Source organism: Phalangium opilio, unplaced genomic scaffold (genome assembly GCF_054372755.1).
Source record: "Phalangium opilio isolate 3A_F unplaced genomic scaffold, DU_Popi_V2 ptg000019l_1, whole genome shotgun sequence".
NCBI classification, from domain to species: Eukaryota; Metazoa; Arthropoda; class Arachnida; order Opiliones; family Phalangiidae; genus Phalangium; species Phalangium opilio.
In genome coordinates this window covers 3,459,159-3,478,946 of record NW_028324152.1, presented here as the reverse complement: position 1 = coordinate 3,478,946, position 19,788 = coordinate 3,459,159, and the positions used below count along the sequence as shown (strand labels likewise).

At 36.1% G+C, this 19,788-nt stretch overlaps 51 non-coding genes across 51 annotated transcripts; all 51 read right to left on the bottom strand.

Annotated features, from left to right (window-relative positions):
* Positions 1-99: 99 nt before the first annotated feature.
* TRNAT-AGU (transfer RNA threonine (anticodon AGU)) lies at positions 100-172 on the bottom strand. The gene has a single exon. It is a non-coding gene; the product is annotated as a tRNA-Thr (tRNA).
* A 372-nt stretch (positions 173-544) lies between these two features.
* Positions 545-617, bottom strand: TRNAT-AGU (transfer RNA threonine (anticodon AGU)). The gene has a single exon. It is a non-coding gene; the product is annotated as a tRNA-Thr (tRNA).
* A 133-nt stretch (positions 618-750) lies between these two features.
* Positions 751-823, bottom strand: TRNAT-UGU (transfer RNA threonine (anticodon UGU)). Its single transcript has one exon. It is a non-coding gene; the product is annotated as a tRNA-Thr (tRNA).
* Positions 824-1,162: 339 nt separating this feature from the next.
* Positions 1,163-1,235, bottom strand: TRNAT-UGU (transfer RNA threonine (anticodon UGU)). Its single transcript has one exon. It is a non-coding gene; the product is annotated as a tRNA-Thr (tRNA).
* A 372-nt stretch (positions 1,236-1,607) lies between these two features.
* TRNAT-AGU (transfer RNA threonine (anticodon AGU)) lies at positions 1,608-1,680 on the bottom strand. The gene has a single exon. It is a non-coding gene; the product is annotated as a tRNA-Thr (tRNA).
* A 133-nt stretch (positions 1,681-1,813) lies between these two features.
* Positions 1,814-1,886, bottom strand: TRNAT-UGU (transfer RNA threonine (anticodon UGU)). The gene has a single exon. It is a non-coding gene; the product is annotated as a tRNA-Thr (tRNA).
* Positions 1,887-2,225: 339 nt separating this feature from the next.
* Positions 2,226-2,298, bottom strand: TRNAT-UGU (transfer RNA threonine (anticodon UGU)). Its single transcript has one exon. It is a non-coding gene; the product is annotated as a tRNA-Thr (tRNA).
* A 372-nt stretch (positions 2,299-2,670) lies between these two features.
* On the bottom strand, positions 2,671-2,743 carry TRNAT-AGU (transfer RNA threonine (anticodon AGU)). The gene has a single exon. It is a non-coding gene; the product is annotated as a tRNA-Thr (tRNA).
* A 133-nt stretch (positions 2,744-2,876) lies between these two features.
* Positions 2,877-2,949, bottom strand: TRNAT-UGU (transfer RNA threonine (anticodon UGU)). Its single transcript has one exon. It is a non-coding gene; the product is annotated as a tRNA-Thr (tRNA).
* Positions 2,950-3,288: 339 nt separating this feature from the next.
* On the bottom strand, positions 3,289-3,361 carry TRNAT-UGU (transfer RNA threonine (anticodon UGU)). Its single transcript has one exon. It is a non-coding gene; the product is annotated as a tRNA-Thr (tRNA).
* A 372-nt stretch (positions 3,362-3,733) lies between these two features.
* Positions 3,734-3,806, bottom strand: TRNAT-AGU (transfer RNA threonine (anticodon AGU)). The gene has a single exon. It is a non-coding gene; the product is annotated as a tRNA-Thr (tRNA).
* Positions 3,807-3,939: 133 nt separating this feature from the next.
* Positions 3,940-4,012, bottom strand: TRNAT-UGU (transfer RNA threonine (anticodon UGU)). The gene has a single exon. It is a non-coding gene; the product is annotated as a tRNA-Thr (tRNA).
* A 339-nt stretch (positions 4,013-4,351) lies between these two features.
* On the bottom strand, positions 4,352-4,424 carry TRNAT-UGU (transfer RNA threonine (anticodon UGU)). Its single transcript has one exon. It is a non-coding gene; the product is annotated as a tRNA-Thr (tRNA).
* Positions 4,425-4,796: 372 nt separating this feature from the next.
* On the bottom strand, positions 4,797-4,869 carry TRNAT-UGU (transfer RNA threonine (anticodon UGU)). The gene has a single exon. It is a non-coding gene; the product is annotated as a tRNA-Thr (tRNA).
* A 133-nt stretch (positions 4,870-5,002) lies between these two features.
* TRNAT-UGU (transfer RNA threonine (anticodon UGU)) lies at positions 5,003-5,075 on the bottom strand. The gene has a single exon. It is a non-coding gene; the product is annotated as a tRNA-Thr (tRNA).
* Positions 5,076-5,448: 373 nt separating this feature from the next.
* On the bottom strand, positions 5,449-5,521 carry TRNAT-AGU (transfer RNA threonine (anticodon AGU)). The gene has a single exon. It is a non-coding gene; the product is annotated as a tRNA-Thr (tRNA).
* A 340-nt stretch (positions 5,522-5,861) lies between these two features.
* Positions 5,862-5,934, bottom strand: TRNAT-UGU (transfer RNA threonine (anticodon UGU)). The gene has a single exon. It is a non-coding gene; the product is annotated as a tRNA-Thr (tRNA).
* Positions 5,935-6,273: 339 nt separating this feature from the next.
* Positions 6,274-6,346, bottom strand: TRNAT-UGU (transfer RNA threonine (anticodon UGU)). The gene has a single exon. It is a non-coding gene; the product is annotated as a tRNA-Thr (tRNA).
* Positions 6,347-6,718: 372 nt separating this feature from the next.
* On the bottom strand, positions 6,719-6,791 carry TRNAT-UGU (transfer RNA threonine (anticodon UGU)). The gene has a single exon. It is a non-coding gene; the product is annotated as a tRNA-Thr (tRNA).
* Positions 6,792-6,924: 133 nt separating this feature from the next.
* On the bottom strand, positions 6,925-6,997 carry TRNAT-UGU (transfer RNA threonine (anticodon UGU)). Its single transcript has one exon. It is a non-coding gene; the product is annotated as a tRNA-Thr (tRNA).
* Positions 6,998-7,370: 373 nt separating this feature from the next.
* Positions 7,371-7,443, bottom strand: TRNAT-AGU (transfer RNA threonine (anticodon AGU)). The gene has a single exon. It is a non-coding gene; the product is annotated as a tRNA-Thr (tRNA).
* A 753-nt stretch (positions 7,444-8,196) lies between these two features.
* Positions 8,197-8,269, bottom strand: TRNAT-AGU (transfer RNA threonine (anticodon AGU)). The gene has a single exon. It is a non-coding gene; the product is annotated as a tRNA-Thr (tRNA).
* Positions 8,270-8,640: 371 nt separating this feature from the next.
* On the bottom strand, positions 8,641-8,713 carry TRNAT-AGU (transfer RNA threonine (anticodon AGU)). The gene has a single exon. It is a non-coding gene; the product is annotated as a tRNA-Thr (tRNA).
* A 989-nt stretch (positions 8,714-9,702) lies between these two features.
* Positions 9,703-9,775, bottom strand: TRNAT-AGU (transfer RNA threonine (anticodon AGU)). Its single transcript has one exon. It is a non-coding gene; the product is annotated as a tRNA-Thr (tRNA).
* A 340-nt stretch (positions 9,776-10,115) lies between these two features.
* On the bottom strand, positions 10,116-10,188 carry TRNAT-AGU (transfer RNA threonine (anticodon AGU)). The gene has a single exon. It is a non-coding gene; the product is annotated as a tRNA-Thr (tRNA).
* Positions 10,189-10,766: 578 nt separating this feature from the next.
* On the bottom strand, positions 10,767-10,839 carry TRNAT-AGU (transfer RNA threonine (anticodon AGU)). The gene has a single exon. It is a non-coding gene; the product is annotated as a tRNA-Thr (tRNA).
* Positions 10,840-10,972: 133 nt separating this feature from the next.
* TRNAT-AGU (transfer RNA threonine (anticodon AGU)) lies at positions 10,973-11,045 on the bottom strand. Its single transcript has one exon. It is a non-coding gene; the product is annotated as a tRNA-Thr (tRNA).
* Positions 11,046-11,412: 367 nt separating this feature from the next.
* TRNAT-AGU (transfer RNA threonine (anticodon AGU)) lies at positions 11,413-11,485 on the bottom strand. The gene has a single exon. It is a non-coding gene; the product is annotated as a tRNA-Thr (tRNA).
* Positions 11,486-11,825: 340 nt separating this feature from the next.
* TRNAT-UGU (transfer RNA threonine (anticodon UGU)) lies at positions 11,826-11,898 on the bottom strand. The gene has a single exon. It is a non-coding gene; the product is annotated as a tRNA-Thr (tRNA).
* A 373-nt stretch (positions 11,899-12,271) lies between these two features.
* Positions 12,272-12,344, bottom strand: TRNAT-AGU (transfer RNA threonine (anticodon AGU)). The gene has a single exon. It is a non-coding gene; the product is annotated as a tRNA-Thr (tRNA).
* Positions 12,345-12,683: 339 nt separating this feature from the next.
* Positions 12,684-12,756, bottom strand: TRNAT-AGU (transfer RNA threonine (anticodon AGU)). Its single transcript has one exon. It is a non-coding gene; the product is annotated as a tRNA-Thr (tRNA).
* Positions 12,757-13,128: 372 nt separating this feature from the next.
* Positions 13,129-13,201, bottom strand: TRNAT-UGU (transfer RNA threonine (anticodon UGU)). Its single transcript has one exon. It is a non-coding gene; the product is annotated as a tRNA-Thr (tRNA).
* Positions 13,202-13,368: 167 nt separating this feature from the next.
* On the bottom strand, positions 13,369-13,441 carry TRNAT-AGU (transfer RNA threonine (anticodon AGU)). The gene has a single exon. It is a non-coding gene; the product is annotated as a tRNA-Thr (tRNA).
* A 166-nt stretch (positions 13,442-13,607) lies between these two features.
* On the bottom strand, positions 13,608-13,680 carry TRNAT-AGU (transfer RNA threonine (anticodon AGU)). Its single transcript has one exon. It is a non-coding gene; the product is annotated as a tRNA-Thr (tRNA).
* Positions 13,681-13,813: 133 nt separating this feature from the next.
* Positions 13,814-13,886, bottom strand: TRNAT-UGU (transfer RNA threonine (anticodon UGU)). Its single transcript has one exon. It is a non-coding gene; the product is annotated as a tRNA-Thr (tRNA).
* A 166-nt stretch (positions 13,887-14,052) lies between these two features.
* On the bottom strand, positions 14,053-14,125 carry TRNAT-AGU (transfer RNA threonine (anticodon AGU)). Its single transcript has one exon. It is a non-coding gene; the product is annotated as a tRNA-Thr (tRNA).
* A 133-nt stretch (positions 14,126-14,258) lies between these two features.
* TRNAT-AGU (transfer RNA threonine (anticodon AGU)) lies at positions 14,259-14,331 on the bottom strand. Its single transcript has one exon. It is a non-coding gene; the product is annotated as a tRNA-Thr (tRNA).
* A 133-nt stretch (positions 14,332-14,464) lies between these two features.
* Positions 14,465-14,537, bottom strand: TRNAT-UGU (transfer RNA threonine (anticodon UGU)). Its single transcript has one exon. It is a non-coding gene; the product is annotated as a tRNA-Thr (tRNA).
* A 166-nt stretch (positions 14,538-14,703) lies between these two features.
* Positions 14,704-14,776, bottom strand: TRNAT-AGU (transfer RNA threonine (anticodon AGU)). The gene has a single exon. It is a non-coding gene; the product is annotated as a tRNA-Thr (tRNA).
* Positions 14,777-15,115: 339 nt separating this feature from the next.
* TRNAT-UGU (transfer RNA threonine (anticodon UGU)) lies at positions 15,116-15,188 on the bottom strand. Its single transcript has one exon. It is a non-coding gene; the product is annotated as a tRNA-Thr (tRNA).
* A 166-nt stretch (positions 15,189-15,354) lies between these two features.
* On the bottom strand, positions 15,355-15,427 carry TRNAT-AGU (transfer RNA threonine (anticodon AGU)). Its single transcript has one exon. It is a non-coding gene; the product is annotated as a tRNA-Thr (tRNA).
* Positions 15,428-15,766: 339 nt separating this feature from the next.
* TRNAT-AGU (transfer RNA threonine (anticodon AGU)) lies at positions 15,767-15,839 on the bottom strand. The gene has a single exon. It is a non-coding gene; the product is annotated as a tRNA-Thr (tRNA).
* A 133-nt stretch (positions 15,840-15,972) lies between these two features.
* On the bottom strand, positions 15,973-16,045 carry TRNAT-AGU (transfer RNA threonine (anticodon AGU)). Its single transcript has one exon. It is a non-coding gene; the product is annotated as a tRNA-Thr (tRNA).
* A 372-nt stretch (positions 16,046-16,417) lies between these two features.
* On the bottom strand, positions 16,418-16,490 carry TRNAT-AGU (transfer RNA threonine (anticodon AGU)). The gene has a single exon. It is a non-coding gene; the product is annotated as a tRNA-Thr (tRNA).
* A 372-nt stretch (positions 16,491-16,862) lies between these two features.
* Positions 16,863-16,935, bottom strand: TRNAT-AGU (transfer RNA threonine (anticodon AGU)). Its single transcript has one exon. It is a non-coding gene; the product is annotated as a tRNA-Thr (tRNA).
* Positions 16,936-17,068: 133 nt separating this feature from the next.
* TRNAT-AGU (transfer RNA threonine (anticodon AGU)) lies at positions 17,069-17,141 on the bottom strand. The gene has a single exon. It is a non-coding gene; the product is annotated as a tRNA-Thr (tRNA).
* A 372-nt stretch (positions 17,142-17,513) lies between these two features.
* Positions 17,514-17,586, bottom strand: TRNAT-AGU (transfer RNA threonine (anticodon AGU)). Its single transcript has one exon. It is a non-coding gene; the product is annotated as a tRNA-Thr (tRNA).
* A 372-nt stretch (positions 17,587-17,958) lies between these two features.
* On the bottom strand, positions 17,959-18,031 carry TRNAT-AGU (transfer RNA threonine (anticodon AGU)). The gene has a single exon. It is a non-coding gene; the product is annotated as a tRNA-Thr (tRNA).
* A 339-nt stretch (positions 18,032-18,370) lies between these two features.
* On the bottom strand, positions 18,371-18,443 carry TRNAT-AGU (transfer RNA threonine (anticodon AGU)). Its single transcript has one exon. It is a non-coding gene; the product is annotated as a tRNA-Thr (tRNA).
* A 372-nt stretch (positions 18,444-18,815) lies between these two features.
* On the bottom strand, positions 18,816-18,888 carry TRNAT-AGU (transfer RNA threonine (anticodon AGU)). The gene has a single exon. It is a non-coding gene; the product is annotated as a tRNA-Thr (tRNA).
* Positions 18,889-19,466: 578 nt separating this feature from the next.
* Positions 19,467-19,539, bottom strand: TRNAT-AGU (transfer RNA threonine (anticodon AGU)). Its single transcript has one exon. It is a non-coding gene; the product is annotated as a tRNA-Thr (tRNA).
* Between the last annotated feature and the right edge of the window lie 249 nt (positions 19,540-19,788).

The following is a 19,788-nucleotide window of genomic DNA, read 5'->3' as shown; positions in this document are numbered from 1 at the left end:
AGTAATTTAACTGAATTAACTCATCGGAATTTTTACCCTATTGTTTTAATTTTTCAAAATTTAATAGCTACGAAATCTAGGTCAAGTAACATAACAGCAAGGCTCCGACGAGATTCGAACTCATGATCTCCTGTTTACTAGACAGGCGCTTTAACCACTAAGCCACGGAGCCCTTGCTTTGAAGCGATATGAATGCTGAATATTTCAGTAAATTAACTAAATTATCTCATGGGAACTTTTTCACTATTGTTTGCATATATGCATATCTAAATCAACTATTATTTTTAATTTTTCAAAATTTAATAGCTTCGAAATCTAGTTCAAGTAATATAACAGCAAGGCTCCGACGAGAATCGAACACATGATCTCCTGTTTACAAGACTGGCGCTTTAACCACTAAGCCACGGAGTCCTTGCTTTGAAGCGATATGAATGCAGAATATTTCAGTAAATTAACTAAATTATCTCATGGGAACTTTTGCCCTATTATTTTAATTTTTCAAAATTATATAGCTACGAAATCTAGTTCAAGTAACATAACAGCGAGGCTCCGACGAGAATCGAACTCATGATCTCCTGTTTACTAGACAGGCGCTTTAACCACTAAGCCACGGAGCCCTTGCTTTGCAGCGATATGAATGCAGAATATTTCAGTAAATTAACTAAAATTTCTCATGGGAACTTTTGCCCTATTATTTTAATTTTTCAAAATTTAATAGCTACGAAATCTAGTTCAAGTAACATAACAGCGAGGCTCCGACGAGAATCGAACTCATGATCTCCTGTTTACAAGACAGGCGCTTTAACCACTTAGCCACGGAGCCCTTGCTTTGAAGCGACATGAATGCTGAATATTTCAGTAAATTAACTAAATTATCTCATGGGAACTTTTGCCCTATTATTTTAATTTTTCAAAATTATATAGCTACGAAATCTAGTTCAAGAAACATAACAGCGAGGCTTCGACGAGAATCGAACTCATGATCTCCTGTTTACTAGACAGGCGCTTTAATCACTAAGCCACGGAGCCCTCGCTTTGAAGCGACATGAATGCTGAATATTCCAGTAATTTAACTAAATTAACTCATCGGAATTTTTACCCTATTGTTTTAATTTTTCAAAATTTAATAGCTACGAAATCTAGTTCAAGTAACATAACAGCGAGGCTCCGACGAGAATCGAACTCATGATCTCCTGTTTACAAGACAGGCGCTTTAACCACTTAGCCACGGAGCCCTTGCTTTGAAGCGACATGAATGCTGAATATTTCAGTAAATTAACTAAATTATCTCATGGGAACTTTTACACTATTGTTTGCATATATGCATATCTAAATCAACTATTATTTTTAATTTTTCAAAATTTAATAGCTTCGAAATCTAGTTCAAGTAATATAACAGCAAGGCTCCGACGAGAATCGAACACATGATCTCCTGTTTACAAGACTGGCGCTTTAACCACTAAGCCACGGAGTCCTTGCTTTGAAGCGATATGAATGCAGAATATTTCAGTAAATTAACTAAATTATCTCATGGGAACTTTTGCCCTATTATTTTAATTTTTCAAAATTATATAGCTACGAAATCTAGTTCAAGTAACATAACAGCGAGGCTCCGACGAGAATCGAACTCATGATCTCCTGTTTACTAGACAGGCGCTTTAACCACTAAGCCACGGAGCCCTTGCTTTGAAGCGATATGAATGCAGAATATTTCAGTAAATTAACTAAAATTTCTCATGGGAACTTTTGCCCTATTATTTTAATTTTTCAAAATTTAATAGCTACGAAATCTAGTTCAAGTAACATAACAGCGAGGCTCCGACGAGAATCGAACTCATGATCTCCTGTTTACAAGACAGGCGCTTTAACCACTTAGCCACGGAGCCCTTGCTTTGAAGCGACATGAATGCTGAATATTTCAGTAAATTAACTAAATTATCTCATGGGAACTTTTGCCCTATTATTTTAATTTTTCAAAATTATATAGCTACGAAATCTAGTTCAAGAAACATAACAGCGAGGCTTCGACGAGAATCGAACTCATGATCTCCTGTTTACTAGACAGGCGCTTTAATCACTAAGCCACGGAGCCCTCGCTTTGAAGCGACATGAATGCTGAATATTCCAGTAATTTAACTAAATTAACTCATCGGAATTTTTACCCTATTGTTTTAATTTTTCAAAATTTAATAGCTACGAAATCTAGTTCAAGTAACATAACAGCGAGGCTCCGACGAGAATCGAACTCATGATCTCCTGTTTACAAGACAGGCGCTTTAACCACTTAGCCACGGAGCCCTTGCTTTGAAGCGACATGAATGCTGAATATTTCAGTAAATTAACTAAATTATCTCATGGGAACTTTTACACTATTGTTTGCATATATGCATATCTAAATCAACTATTATTTTTAATTTTTCAAAATTTAATAGCTTCGAAATCTAGTTCAAGTAATATAACAGCAAGGCTCCGACGAGAATCGAACACATGATCTCCTGTTTACAAGACTGGCGCTTTAACCACTAAGCCACGGAGCCCTTGCTTTGAAGCGATATGAATGCAGAATATTTCAGTAAATTAACTAAATTATCTCATGGGAACTTTTGCCCTATTATTTTAATTTTTCAAAATTATATAGCTACGAAATCTAGTTCAAGTAACATAACAGCGAGGCTCCGACGAGAATCGAACTCATGATCTCCTGTTTACTAGACAGGCGCTTTAACCACTAAGCCACGGAGCCCTTGCTTTGAAGCGATATGAATGCAGAATATTTCAGTAAATTAACTAAAATTTCTCATGGGAACTTTTGCCCTATTATTTTAATTTTTCAAAATTTAATAGCTACGAAATCTAGTTCAAGTAACATAACAGCGAGGCTCCGACGAGTATCGAACTCATGATCTCCTGTTTACAAGACAGGCGCTTTAACCACTTAGCCACGGAGCCCTTGCTTTGAAGCGACATGAATGCTGAATATTTCAGTAAATTAACTAAATTATCTCATGGGAACTTTTGCCCTATTATTTTAATTTTTCAAAATTATATAGCTACGAAATCTAGTTCAAGAAACATAACAGCGAGGCTTCGACGAGAATCGAACTCATGATCTCCTGTTTACTAGACAGGCGCTTTAATCACTAAGCCACGGAGCCCTCGCTTTGAAGCGACATGAATGCTGAATATTCCAGTAATTTAACTAAATTAACTCATCGGAATTTTTACCCTATTGTTTTAATTTTTCAAAATTTAATAGCTACGAAATCTAGTTCAAGTAACATAACAGCGAGGCTCCGACGAGAATCGAACTCATGATCTCCTGTTTACAAGACAGGCGCTTTAACCACTTAGCCACGGAGCCCTTGCTTTGAAGCGACATGAATGCTGAATATTTCAGTAAATTAACTAAATTATCTCATGGGAACTTTTACACTATTGTTTGCATATATGCATATCTAAATCAACTATTATTTTTAATTTTTCAAAATTTAATAGCTTCGAAATCTAGTTCAAGTAATATAACAGCAAGGCTCCGACGAGAATCGAACACATGATCTCCTGTTTACAAGACTGGCGCTTTAACCACTAAGCCACGGAGCCCTTGCTTTGAAGCGATATGAATGCAGAATATTTCAGTAAATTAACTAAATTATCTCATGGGAACTTTTGCCCTATTATTTTAATTTTTCAAAATTATATAGCTACGAAATCTAGTTCAAGTAACATAACAGCGAGGCTCCGACGAGAATCGAACTCATGATCTCCTGTTTACTAGACAGGCGCTTTAACCACTAAGCCACGGAGCCCTTGCTTTGAAGCGATATGAATGCAGAATATTTCAGTAAATTAACTAAAATTTCTCATGGGAACTTTTGCCCTATTATTTTAATTTTTCAAAATTTAATAGCTACGAAATCTAGTTCAAGTAACATAACAGCGAGGCTCCGACGAGTATCGAACTCATGATCTCCTGTTTACAAGACAGGCGCTTTAACCACTTAGCCACGGAGCCCTTGCTTTGAAGCGACATGAATGCTGAATATTTCAGTAAATTAACTAAATTATCTCATGGGAACTTTTGCCCTATTATTTTAATTTTTCAAAATTATATAGCTACGAAATCTAGTTCAAGAAACATAACAGCGAGGCTTCGACGAGAATCGAACTCATGATCTCCTGTTTACTAGACAGGCGCTTTAATCACTAAGCCACGGAGCCCTCGCTTTGAAGCGACATGAATGCTGAATATTCCAGTAATTTAACTAAATTAACTCATCGGAATTTTTACCCTATTGTTTTAATTTTTCAAAATTTAATAGCTACGAAATCTAGTTCAAGTAACATAACAGCGAGGCTCCGACGAGAATCGAACTCATGATCTCCTGTTTACAAGACAGGCGCTTTAACCACTTAGCCACGGAGCCCTTGCTTTGAAGCGACATGAATGCTGAATATTTCAGTAAATTAACTAAATTATCTCATGGGAACTTTTACACTATTGTTTGCATATATGCATATCTAAATCAACTATTATTTTTAATTTTTCAAAATTTAATAGCTTCGAAATCTAGTTCAAGTAATATAACAGCAAGGCTCCGACGAGAATCGAACACATGATCTCCTGTTTACAAGACTGGCGCTTTAACCACTAAGCCACGGAGCCCTTGCTTTGAAGCGATATGAATGCAGAATATTTCAGTAAATTAACTAAATTATCTCATGGGAACTTTTGCCCTATTATTTTAATTTTTCAAAATTATATAGCTACGAAATCTAGTTCAAGTAACATAACAGCGAGGCTCCGACGAGAATCGAACTCATGATCTCCTGTTTACAAGACTGGCGCTTTAACCACTAAGCCACGGAGCCCTTGCTTTGAAGCGATATGAATGCAGAATATTTCAGTAAATTAACTAAATTATCTCATGGGAACTTTTGCCCTATTATTTTAATTTTTCAAAATTATATAGCTACGAAGTCTAGTTCAAGTAACATAAAAGCGAGGCTCCGACGAGAATCGAACTCATGATCTCCTGTTTACAAGACAGGCGCTTTAACCACTAAGCCACGGAGCCCTTGCTTTGAAGCGATATGAATGCTGAATATTTCAGTAAATTAACTAAATTATCACATCGGAACTTTTACACTATTGTTTGCTTATATGCATATCTAAATCAACTATTATTTTTTAATTTTTCAAAATTTAATAGCTTCGAAATCTAGTTCAATCAACATAACAGCGGGGCTCCGACGAGAATCGAACTCATGATCTCCTGTTTACTAGACAGGCGCTTTAACCACTAAGCCACGGCGCCCTTGCTTTGAAGCGACATGAAAGCTGAATATTCCAGTAATTTATCTAAATTAACTCATCGGAATTTTTACCCTATTGTTTTAATTTTTCAAAATTTAATAGCTACGAAATCTAGGTCAAGTAACATAACAGCAAGGCTCCGACGAGAATCGAACTCATGATCTCCTGTTTACTAGACAGGCGCCCTAACCACTAAGCCACGGAGCCCTTGCTTTGAAGCGATATGAATGCTGAATATTTCAGTAAATTAACTAAATTATCTCATGGGAACTTTTACACTATTGTTTTTAATTTTTCAAAATTTAATAGCTTCGAAATCGAGTTCAAGTAATATAACAGCAAGGCTCCGACGAGAATCGAACACATGATCTCCTGTTTACAAGACTGGCGCTTTAACCACTAAGCCACGGAGCCCTTGCTTTGAAGCGATATGAATGCAGAATATTTCAGTAAATTAACTAAATTATCTCATGGGAACTTTTGCCCTATTGTTTTAATTTTTCAAAATTTAATAGCTACGAAATCTAGTTCAAGTAACATAACAGCGAGGCTCCGACGAGTATCGAACTCATGATCTCCTGTTTACAAGACAGGCGCTTTAACCACTTAGCCACGGAGCCCTTGCTTTGAAGCGACATGAATGCTGAATATTTCAGTAAATTAACTAAATTATCTCATGGGAACTTTTGCCCTATTATTTTAATTTTTCAAAATTATATAGCTACGAAATCTAGTTCAAGAAACATAACAGCGAGGCTTCGACGAGAATCGAACTCATGATCTCCTGTTTACTAGACAGGCGCTTTAATCACTAAGCCACGGAGCCCTCGCTTTGAAGCGACATGAATGCTGAATATTCCAGTAATTTAACTAAATTAACTCATCGGAATTTTTACCCTATTGTTTTAATTTTTCAAAATTTAATAGCTACGAAATCTAGTTCAAGTAACATAACAGCGAGGCTCCGACGAGAATCGAACTCATGATCTCCTGTTTACAAGACAGGCGCTTTAACCACTTAGCCACGGAGCCCTTGCTTTGAAGCGACATGAATGCTGAATATTTCAGTAAATTAACTAAATTATCTCATGGGAACTTTCACACTATTGTTTGCATATATGCATATCTAAATCAACTATTATTTTTAATTTTTCAAAATTTAATAGCTTCGAAATCTAGTTCAAGTAATATAACAGCAAGGCTCCGACGAGAATCGAACACATGATCTCCTGTTTACAAGACTGGCGCTTTAACCACTAAGCCACGGAGCCCTTGCTTTGAAGCGATATGAATGCAGAATATTTCAGTAAATTAACTAAATTATCTCATGGGAACTTTTGCCCTATTATTTTAATTTTTCAAAATTATATAGCTACGAAATCTAGTTCAAGTAACATAACAGCGAGGCTCCGACGAGAATCGAACTCATGATCTCCTGTTTACAAGACTGGCGCTTTAACCACTAAGCCACGGAGCCCTTGCTTTGAAGCGATATGAATGCAGAATATTTCAGTAAATTAACTAAATTATCTCATGGGAACTTTTGCCCTATTATTTTAATTTTTCAAAATTATATAGCTACGAAGTCTAGTTCAAGTAACATAAAAGCGAGGCTCCGACGAGAATCGAACTCATGATCTCCTGTTTACAAGACAGGCGCTTTAACCACTAAGCCACGGAGCCCTTGCTTTGAAGCGATATGAATGCTGAATATTTCAGTAAATTAACTAAATTATCACATCGGAACTTTTACACTATTGTTTGCTTATATGCATATCTAAATCAACTATTATTTTTTAATTTTTCAAAATTTAATAGCTTCGAAATCTAGTTCAATCAACATAACAGCGGGGCTCCGACGAGAATCGAACTCATGATCTCCTGTTTACTAGACAGGCGCTTTAACCACTAAGCCACGGCGCCCTTGCTTTGAAGCGACATGAAAGCTGAATATTCCAGTAATTTATCTAAATTAACTCATCGGAATTTTTACCCTATTGTTTTAATTTTTCAAAATTTAATAGCTACGAAATCTAGGTCAAGTAACATAACAGCAAGGCTCCGACGAGAATCGAACTCATGATCTCCTGTTTACTAGACAGGCGCCCTAACCACTAAGCCACGGAGCCCTTGCTTTGAAGCGATATGAATGCTGAATATTTCAGTAAATTAACTAAATTATCTCATGGGAACTGTTACACTATTGTTTTTAATTTTTCAAAATTTAATAGCTTCGAAATCGAGTTCAAGTAATATAACAGCAAGGCTCCGACGAGAATCGAACACATGATCTCTTGTTTACAAGACTGGCGCTTTAACCACTAAGCCACGGAGCCCTTGCTTTGAAGCGATATGAATGCAGAATATTTCAGTAAATTAACTAAATTATCTCATGGGAACTTTTGCCCTATTATTTTAATTTTTCAAAATTATATAGCTACGAAATCTAGTTCAAGTAACATAACAGCGAGGCTCCGACGAGAATCGAACTCATGATCTCCTGTTTACTAGACAGGCGCTTTAACCACTAAACCACGTAGCCCTTGCTTTGAAACGATATGAATGCAGAATATTTCAGTAAATTAACTAAATTATCTCATGGGAACTTTTGCTTTATTATTTTTAATTTTTAGAAATTTAATAGCTTCGAAATCTAGTTCAAGTAATATAACAGCAAGGCTCCGACGAGAATCGAACACATGATCTCCTGTTTACAAGACTGGCGCTTTAACCACTAAGCCACGGAGCCCTTGCTTTGAAGCGACATGAAAGCTGAATATTCCAGTAATTTATCTAAATTAACTCATCGGAATTTTTACCCTATTGTTTTAATTTTTCAAAATTTAATAGCTACGAAATCTAGGTCAAGTAACATAACAGCAAGGCTCCGACGAGAATCGAACTCATGATCTCCTGTTTACTAGACAGGCGCCCTAACCACTAAGCCACGGAGCCCTTGCTTTGAAGCGATATGAATGCTGAATATTTCAGTAAATTAACTAAATTATCTCATGGGAACTTTTACACTATTTTTTGCATATATGCATATCTAAATCAACTATTATTTTTAATTTTTCAAAATTTAATAGCTTCGAAATCTAGTTCAAGTAATATAACAGCAAGGCTCCGACGAGAATCGAACACATGATCTCCTGTTTCAAGACTGGCGCTTTAACCACTAAGCCACGGAGCCCTTGCTTTGCAGCGATATGAATGCAGAATATTTCAGTAAATTAACTAAATTATCTCATGGGAACTTTTGCCCTATTATTTTAATTTTTCAAAATTATATAGCTACGTAATCTAGTTCAAGTAACATAACAGCGAGGCTCCGACGAGAATCGAACTCATGATCTCCTGTTTACTAGACAGGCGCTTTAACCACTAAGCCACGGAGCCCTTGCTTTGAAGCGATATGAATGCAGAATATTTCAGTAAATTAACTAAATTATCTCATGGTAACTTTTGCCCTGTTATTTTAATTTTTCAAAATTATGTAGCTACGAAATCTAGTTCAAGTAACATAACAGCGAGGCTCCGACGAGAATCGAACTCATGATCTCCGGTTTACTAGACAGGCGCTTTAATCACTAAGCCACGGAGCCCTCGCTTTGAAGCGACATGAATGCTGAATATTCCAGTAATTTAACTAAATTAACTCATCAGAATTTTTACCCTATTGTTTTAATTTTTCAAAATTTAATAGCTACGAAATCTAGTTCAAGTAACATAACAGCGAGGCTTCGACGAGAATCGAACTCATTATCTCCTGTTTACTAGGCAGGCGCTTTAATCACTAAGCCACGGAGCCCTCGCTTTGAAGCGACATGAATGCTGAATATTCCAGTAATTTAACTAAATTAACTCATCGGAATTTTTACCCTATTGTTTTAATTTTTCAAAATTTATTAGCTACGAAATCTAGTTCAAAAACATAACAGCGAGGCTCCGACTAGAATCGAACTCATGATCTCCTGTTTACTAGACAGGCGCTTTAACCACTAAGCCACGGAGCCCTTGCTTTGAAGCGATATGAATGCTGAATATTTCAGTAAATTAACTAAATTATCTCATGGGAACTTTTACACTATTGTTTGCATATATGCATATCTAAATCAACTATTATTTTTAATTTTTCAAAATTTAATAGCTTCGAAATCGAGTTCAAGTAATATAACAGCAAGGCTCCGACGAGAATCGAACACATGATCTCCTGTTTACAAGACTGGCGCTTTAACCACTAAGCCACGGAGCCCTGGCTTTGAAGCGATATGAATGCAGAATATTTCAGTAAATTAACTAAATTATCTCATGGGAACTTTTGCCCTATTATTTTAATTTTTCAAAATTATATAGCTACGAAATCTAGTTCAAGTAACATAACAGCGAGGCTCCAACGAGAATCGAACTCATGATCTCCTGTTTACTAGACAGGCGCTTTAACCACTAAGCCACGGAGCCCTTGCTTTGAAGCGATATGAATGCAGAATATTTCAGTAAATTAACTAAATTATCTCATGGGAACTTTTGCTTTATTATTTTTAATTTTTCAAAATTTAATAGCTTCGAAATCTAGTTCAAGTAATATAACAGCAAGGCTCCGACGAGAATCGAACACATGATCTCCTGTTTACAAGACTGGCGCTTTAACCACTAAGCCACGGAGCCCTTGCTTTGAAGCGACATGAAAGCTGAATATTCCAGTAATTTATCTAAATTAACTCATCGGAATTTTTACCCTATTGTTTTAATTTTTCAAAATTTAATAGCTACGAAATCTAGGTCAAGTAACATAACAGCGAGGCTCCGACGAGAATCGAACTCATGATCTCCTGTTTACTAGACAGGCGCCCTAACCACTAAGCCACGGAGCCCTTGCTTCGAAGCGATATGAATGCTGAATATTTCAGTAAATTAACTAAATTATCTCATGGGAACTTTTACACCATTGTTTGCATATATGCATTTCTAAATCAACTATTATTTATAATTTTTCAAAATTTAATAGCTTCGAAATCTAGTTCAAGTAATATAACAGCAAGGCTCCGACGAGAATCGAACACATGATCTCCTGTTTACAAGACTGGCGCTTTAACCACTAAGCCACGGAGCCCTTGCTTTGCAGCGATATGAATGCAGAATATTTCAGTAAATTAACTAAATTATCTCATGGGAACTTTTGCCCTATTATTTTAATTTTTCAAAATTATATAGCTACGAAATCTAGTTCAAGCAACATAACAGCGAGGCTCCGACGAGAATCGAACTCATGATCTCCTGTTTACTAGACAGGCGCTTTAACCACTAAAACACGGAGCCCTTGCTTTGAAGCGATATGAATGCAGAATATTTCAGTAAATTAACTAAATTATCTCATGGTAACTTTTGCCCTATTATTTTAATTTTTCAAAATTATGTAGCTACGAAATCTAGTTCAAGTAACATAACAGCGAGGCTCCGACGAGAATCGAACTCATGATCTCCTGTTTACTAGACAGGCGCTTTAATCACTAAGCCACGGAGCCCTCGATTTGAAGCGACATGAATGCTGAATATTCCAGTAATTTAACTAAATTAACTCATCGGAATTTTTACCCTATTGTTTTAATTTTTCAAAATTTAATAGCTACGAAATCTAGTTCAAGTAACATAACAGCGAGGCTCCGACGAGAATCGAACTCATGATCTCCTGTTTACTAGACAGGCGCTTTAACCACTAAGCCACGGAGCCCTTGCTTTGAAGCGATATGAATGCTGAATATTTCAGTAAATTAACTAAATTATCTCATGGGAACTTTTTCACTATTGTTTGCATATATGCATATCTAAATCAACTATTATTTTTAATTTTTCAAAATAGATTCGAAATCTAGTTCAAGTAATATAACAGCAAGGCTCCGACGAGAATCGAACACATGATCTCCTGTTTACAAGACTGGCGCTTTAACCACTAAGCCACGGAGCCCTTGCTTTGAAGCGATATGAATGCAGAATATTTCAGTAAATTAACTAAATTATCTCATGGGAACTTTTGCCCTATTATTTTAATTTTTCAAAATTATATAGCTACGAAATCTAGTTCAAGTAACATAACAGCGAGGCTCCGACGAGAATCGAACTCATGATCTCCTGTTTACTAGACAGGCGCTTTAACCACTAAGCCACGGAGCCCTTGCTTTGAAGCGATATGAATGCAGAATATTTCAGTAAATTAACTAAATCTTCTCATGGGAACTTTTGCCCTATTATTTTTAATTTTTCAAAATTTAATAGCTTCGAAATCTAGTTCAAGTAATATAACAGCAAGGCTCCGACGAGAATCGAACACATGATCTCCTGTTTACAAGACTGGCGCTTTAACCACTAAGCCACGGAGCCCTTGCTTTGAAGCGATATGAATGCAGAATATTTCAGTAAATTAACTAAATTATCTCATGGGAACTTTTGCCCTATTATTTTAATTTTTCAAAATTATATAGCTACGAAATCTAGTTCAAGTAACATAACAGCGAGGCTCCGACGAGAATCGAACTCATGATCTCCTGTTTACAAGACAGGCGCTTTAACCACTAAGCCACGGAGCCCTTGCTTTGAAGCGATATGAATGCTGAATATTTCAGTAAATTAACTAAATTATCACATCGGAACTTTTACACTATTGTTTGCTTATATGCATATCTAAATCAACTATTATTTTTTAATTTTTCAAAATTTAATAGCTTCGAAATCTAGTTCAAGTAATATAACAGCAAGGCTCCGACGAGAATCGAACACATGATCTCCTGTTTACAAGACTGGCGCTTTAACCACTAAGCCACGGAGCCCTTGCTTTGCAGCGATATGAATGCAGAATATTTCAGTAAATTAACTAAATTATCTCATGGGAACTTTTGCCCTATTATTTTAATTTTTCAAAATTATATAGCTACGAAATCTAGTTCAAGCAACATAACAGCGAGGCTCCGACGAGAATCGAACTCATGATCTCCTGTTTACTAGACAGGCGCTTTAATCACTAAGCCACGGAGCCCTCGCTTTGAAGCGACATGAATGCTGAATATTCCAGTAATTTAACTAAATTATCTCATCGGAATTTTTACCCTATTGTTTTAATTTTTCAAAATTTAATAGCTACGAAATCTAGTTCAAGTAACATAACAGCGAGGCTTCGACGAGAATCGAACTCATGATCTCCTGTTTACTAGGCAGGCGCTTTAATCACTAAGCCACGGAGCCCTCGCTTTGAAGCGACATGAATGCTGAATATTCCAGTAATTTAACTAAATTAACTCATCGGAATTTTTACCCTATTGTTTTAATTTTTCAAAATTTAATAGCTACGAAATCTAGTTCAAGTAACATAACAGCGAGGCTCCGACGAGAATCGAACTCATGATCTCCTGTTTACTAGACAGGCGCTTTAACCACTAAGCCACGGAGCCCTTGCTTTGAAGCGATATGAATGCTGAATATTTCAGTAAATTAACTAAATTATCTCATGGGAACTTTTTCACTATTGTTTGCATATATGCATATCTAAATCAACTATTATTTTTAATTTTTCAAAATTTAATAGATTCGAAATCTAGTTCAAGTAATATAACAGCAAGGCTCCGACGAGAATCGAACACATGATCTCCTGTTTACAAGACTGGCGCTTTAACCACTAAGCCACGGAGCCCTTGCTTTGAAGCGATATGAATGCAGAATATTTCAGTAAATTAACTAAATTATCTCTTGGGAACTTTTGCCCTATTATTTTAATTTTTCAAAATTATATAGCTACGAAATCTAGTTCAAGTAACATAACAGCGAGGCTCCGACTAGAATCGAACTCATGATCTCCTGTTTACAAGACAGGCGCTTTAACCACTAAGCCACGGAGCCCTTGCTTTGAAGCGATATGAATGCTGAATATTTCAGTAAATTAACTAAATTATCACATCGGAACTTTTACACTATTGTTTGCTTATATGCATATCTAAATCAACTATTATTTTTTAATTTTTCAAAATTTAATAGCTTCGAAATCTAGTTCAATCAACATAACAGCGAGGCTCCGACGAGAATCGAACTCATGATCTCCTGTTTACTAGACAGGCGCTTTCACCACTAAGCCACGGCGCCCTTGCTTTGAAGCGACATGAATGCTGAATATTCCAGTAATTTAACTAAATTATCTCATGAGAACTTTAACACTATTGTTTGCATATTTGCATATCTAAATCAACTATTATTTTTAATTTTTCAAAATTTAATAGCTTCGAAATCTAGTTCAATCAACATAACAGCGGGGCTCCGACGAGAATCGAACTCATGATCTCCTGTTTACTAGACAGGCGCTTTAACCACTAAGCCACGGAGCCCTTGCTTTGAAGCGACATGAATGCTGAATATTCCAGTAATTTAACTAAATTAACTCATCGGAATTTTTACCCTATTGTTTTAATTTTTCAAAATTTAATAGCTACGAAATCTCGTTCAAGTAACATAACAGCGAGGCTCCGACGAGAATCGAACTCATGATCTCCTGTTTACAAGACAGGCGCTTTAACCACTAAGCCACGGAGCCCTTGCTTTGAAGCGACATGAATGCTGAATATTTCAGTAAATTAACTAAATTATCTCGTGAGAACTTTAACACTATTGTTTGCATATATGCATATCTAAATCAACTATTATTTTTAATTTTTCAAAATTTAATAGCTTCGAAATCTAGTTCAATCAACATAACAGCGGGGCTCCGACGAGAATCGAACTCATGATCTCCTGTTTACTAGACAGGCGCTTTAACCACTAAGCCACGGAGCCCTTGCTTTGAAGCGACATGAATGCTGAATATTCCAGTAATTTAACTAAATTAACTCATCGGAATTTTTACCCTATTGTTTTAATTTTTCAAAATTTAATAGCTACGAAATCTAGGTCAAGTAACATAACAGCAAGGCTCCGACGAGAATCGAACTCATGATCTCCTGTTTACTAGACAGGCGCTTTAATCACTAAGCCACGGAGCCCTCGCTTTGAAGCGACATGAATGCTGAATATTCCAGTAATTTAACTAAATTAACTCAACGGAATTTTTACCCTATTGTTTTAATTTTTCAAAATTTAATAGCTACGAAATCTAGTTCAAGTAACATAACAGCGAGGCTCCGACGAGAATCGAACTCATGATCTCCTGTTTACAAGACAGGCGCTTTAACCAATAAGCCACGGAGCCCTTGCTTTGAAGCGACATGAATGCTGAATATTTCAGTAAATTAACTAAATTATCACATGAGAACTTTAACACTATTGTTTGCATATATGCATATCTAAATCAACTATTATTTTTAATTTTTCAAAATTTAATAGCTTCGAAATCTAGTTCAATCAACATAACAGCGGGGCTCCGACGAGAATCGAACTCATGATCTCCTGTTTACTAGACAGGCGCTTTAACCACTAAGCCACGGAGCCCTTGCTTTGAAGCGACATGAATGCTGAATATTCCAGTAATTTAACTAAATTAACTCATCGGAATTTTTACCCTATTGTTTTAATTTTTCAAAATTTAATAGCTACGAAATCTAGGTCAAGTAACATAACAGCAAGGCTCCGACGAGAATCGAACTCATGATCTCCTGTTTACTAGACAGGCGCTTCAATCACTAAGCCACGGAGCCCTCGCTTTGAAGCGACATGAATGCTGAATATTCCAGTAATTTAACTAAATTAACTCATCGGAATTTTTACCCTATTGTTTTAATTTTTCAAAATTTAACAGCTACGAAATCTAGTTCAAGTAACATAACAGCGAGGCTCCGACGAGAATCGAACTCATGATCTCCTGTTTACAAGACAGGCGCTTTAACCACTAAGCCACGGAGCCCTTGCTTTGAAGCGACATGAATGCTGAATATTTCAGTAAATTAACTAAATTATCTCATGAGAACTTTAACACTATTGTTTGCATATATGCATATCTAAATCAACTATTATTTTTAATTTTTCAAAATTTAATAGCTTCGAAATCTAGTTCAATCAACATAACAGCGGGGCTCCGACGAGAATCGAACTCATGATCTCCTGTTTACTAGACAGGCGCTTTAACCACTAAGCCACGGAGCCCTTGCTTTGAAGCGACATGAATGCTGAATATTCCAGTAATTTAACTAACTTAACTCATCGGAATTTTTACCCTATTGTTTTAATTTTTCAAAATTTAATTGCTACGAAATCTAGGTCAAGTAACATAACAGCAAGGCTCCGACGAGAATCGAACTCATGATCTCCTGTTTACTAGACAGGCGCTTTAATCACTAAGCCGCGGAGCCCTCGCTTTGAAGCGACATGAATGCTGAATATTCCAGTAATTTAACTAAATTAACTCATCGGAATTTTTACCCTATTGTTTTAATTTTTCAAAATTTAATAGCTACGAAATCTAGGTCAAGTAACATAACAGCAAGGCTCCGACGAGAATCGAACTCATGATCTCCTGATTACTAGACAGGCGCTTTAACCACTAAGCCACGGAGCCCTAGCTATGAAGCGACATGATCACTGAATATTCCAGTAATTTAACTAAATTAACTCCTCGGAATTTTTACCCTATTGTTTTAATTTTTCAAAATTTAATAGCTACGAAATCTAGGTCAAGTAACATAACAGCAAGGCTCCGACGAGAATCGAACTCATGATCTCCTGATTACTAGACAGGCGCTTTAACCACTAAGCCACGGAGCCCTTGCTTTGAAGCGATATGAATGCTGAATATTTCAGTAAATTAACTAAATTATCTCATGGGAACTTTTACACTATTGTTTGCATATATGCATATCTAAATCATTTATAATTTTTAATTTTTCAAAATTTAATAGCTTCGAAATCTAGTTCAAGTAATATAACAGCTAGGCTCCGACGAGAATCGAACACATGATCTCCTGTTTACAAGACAGGCGCTTTAACCACTAAGCCAAGGAGCCCTTGGTTTGAAGCGATATGAATGCAGAATATTTCAGTAAATTAACTAAATTATCTCATGGGAATTTTTACCCTATTGTTTTAATTTTTCAAAATTTAATAGCTACGAAATCTAGGTCAAGTAACATAACAGCAAGGCTCCGACGAGAATCGAACTCATGATCTCCTGTTTACTAGACAGGCGCTTTAACCACTAAGCCACGGAGCCCTTGCTTTGAAGCGATATGAATGCTGAATATTTCAGTAAATTAACTAAATTATCTCATGGGAACTTTTTCACTATTGTTTGCATATATGCATATCTAAATCAACTATTATTTTTAATTTTTCAAAATTTAATAGCTTCGAAATCTAGTTCAAGTAATATAACAGCGAGGCTCCGACGAGAATCGAACACATGATCTCCTGTTTACAAGACTGGCGCTTTAACCACTAAGCCACGGAGCCCTTGCTTTGCAGCGATATGAATGCAGAATATTTCAGTAAATTAACTAAATTATCTCATGGTAACTTTTGCCCTATTATTTTAATTTTTCAAAATTATGTAGCTACGAAATCTAGTTCAGGTAACATAACAGCGAGGCTCCGACGAGAATCGAACTCATGATCCCCTGTTTACTAGACAGGCGCTTTAACCACTAAGCCACGGAGCCCTTGCTTTGAAGCGATATGAATGCAGAATATTTCAGAAAATTAACTAAATTATCTCATGGGAATTTTTACCCTATTGTTTTAATTTTTCAAAATTTAATAGCTACGAAATCTAGTTCAAGTAACATAACAGCGAGGCTCCGACGAGAATCGAACTCATGATCTCCTGTTTACTAGACAGGCGCTTTAACCACTAAGCCACGGAGCCCTTGCTTTGAAGCGATATGAATGCTGAATATTTCAGTAAATTAACTAAATTATCTCATGGGAACTTTTACACTATTGTTTGCATATATGCATATCTAAATCATTTATAATTTTTAATTTTTCAAAATTTAATAGCTTCGAAATCTAGTTCAAGTAATATAACAGCTAGGCTCCGACGAGAATCGAACACATGATCTCCTGTTTACAAGACAGGCGCTTTAACCACTAAGCCAAGGAGCCCTTGGTTTGAAGCGATATGAATGCAGAATATTTCAGTAAATTAACTAAATTATCTCATGGGAATTTTTACCCTATTGTTTTAATTTTTCAAAATTTAATAGCTACGAAATCTAGGTCAAGTAACATAACAGCAAGGCTCCGACGAGAATCGAACTCATGATCTCCTGTTTACTAGACAGGCGCTTTAACCACTAAGCCACGGAGCCCTTGCTTTGAAGCGATATGAATGCTGAATATTTCAGTAAATTAACTAAATTATCTCATGGGAACTTTTTCACTATTGTTTGCATATATGCATATCTAAATCAACTATTATTTTTAATTTTTCAAAATTTAATAGCTTCGAAATCTAGTTCAAGTAATATAACGGCGAGGCTCCGACGAGAATCGAACACATGATCTCCTGTTTACAAGACTGGCGCTTTAACCACTAAGCCACGGAGCCCTTGCTTTGCAGCGATATGAATGCAGAATATTTCAGTAAATTAACTAAATTATCTCATGGTAACTTTTGCCCTATTATTTTAATTTTTCAAAATTATGTAGCTACGAAATCTAGTTCAAGTAACATAACAGCGAGGCTCCGACGAGAATCGAACTCATGATCTCCTGTTTACTAGACAGGCGCTTTAACCACTAAGCCACGGAGCCCTTGCTTTGAAGCGATATGAATGCAGAATATTTCAGTAAATTAACTAAATTATCTCATGGGAACTTTTGCCCTATTATTTTAATTTTTCAAAATTATATAGCTACGAAATCTAGTTCAAGTAACAAAACAGCGAGGCTTCGACGAGAATCGAACTCATGATCTCCTGTTTACTAGACAGGCGCTTTAATCACTAAGCCACCGAGCCCTCGCTTTGAAGCGACATGAATGCTGAATATTCCAGTAATTTAACTAAATTAACTCATCGGAATTTTTACCCTATTGTTTTAATTTTTCAAAATTTAATAGCTACGAAATCTAGTTCAAGTAACATAACAGCGAGGCTCCGACGAGAATCGAACTCATGATCTCCTGTTTACTAGACAGGCGCTTTAACCACTAAGCCACGGAGCCCTTGCTTTGAAGCGATATGAATGCTGAATATTTCAGTAAATTAACTAAATTATCTCATGGGAACCTTTACACTATTGTTTGCATATATGCATATCTAAATCATTTATAATTTTTAATTTTTCAAAATTTAATAGCTTCGAAATCTAGTTCAAGTAATATAACAGCTAGGCTCCGACGAGAATCGAACACATGATCTCCTGTTTACAAGACAGGCGCTTTAACCACTAAGCCAAGGAGCCCTTGGTTTGAAGCGATATGAATGCAGAATATTTCAGTAAATTAACTAAATTATCTCATGGGAATTTTTACCCTATTGTTTTAATTTTTCAAAATTTAATAGCTACGAAATCTAGGTCAAGTAACATAACAGCAAGGCTCCGACGAGAATCGAACTCATGATCTCCTGTTTACTAGACAGGCGCTTTAACCACTAAGCCACGGAGCCCTTGCTTTGAAGCGATATGAATGCTGAATATTTCAGTAAATTAACTAAATTATCTCATGGGAACTTTTTCACTATTGTTTGCATATATGCATATCTAAATCAACTATTATTTTTAATTTTTCAAAATTTAATAGCTTCGAAATCTAGTTCAAGTAATATAACGGCGAGGCTCCGACGAGAATCGAACACATGATCTCCTGTTTACAAGACTGGCGCTTTAACCACTAAGCCACGGAGCCCTTGCTTTGCAGCGATATGAATGCAGAATATTTCAGTAAATTAACTAAATTATCTCATGGTAACTTTTGCCCTATTATTTTAATTTTTCAAAATTATATAGCTACGAAATCTAGTTCAAGTAACAAAACAGCGAGGCTTCGACGAGAATCGAACTCATGATCTCCTGTTTACTAGACAGGCGCTTTAATCACTAAGCCACCGAGCCCTCGCTTTGAAGCGACATGAATGCTGAATATTCCAGTAATTTAACTAAATTAACTCATCGGAATTTTTACCCTATTGTTTTAATTTTTCAAAATTTAATAGCTACGAAATCTAGTTCAAGTAACATAACAGCGAGGCTCCGACGAGAATCGAACTCATGATCTCCTGTTTACTAGACAGGCGCTTTAACCACTAAGCCACGGAGCCCTTGCTTTGAAGCGATATGAATGCTGAATATTTCAGTAAATTAACTAAATTATCTCATGGGAACCTTTACACTATTGTTTGCATATATGCATATCTAAATCATTTATAATTTTTAATTTTTCAAAATTTAATAGCTTCGAAATCTAGTTCAAGTAATATAACAGCTAGGCTCCGACGAGAATCGAACACATGATCTCCTGTTTACAAGACAGGCGCTTTAACCACTAAGCCAAGGAGCCCTTGGTTTGA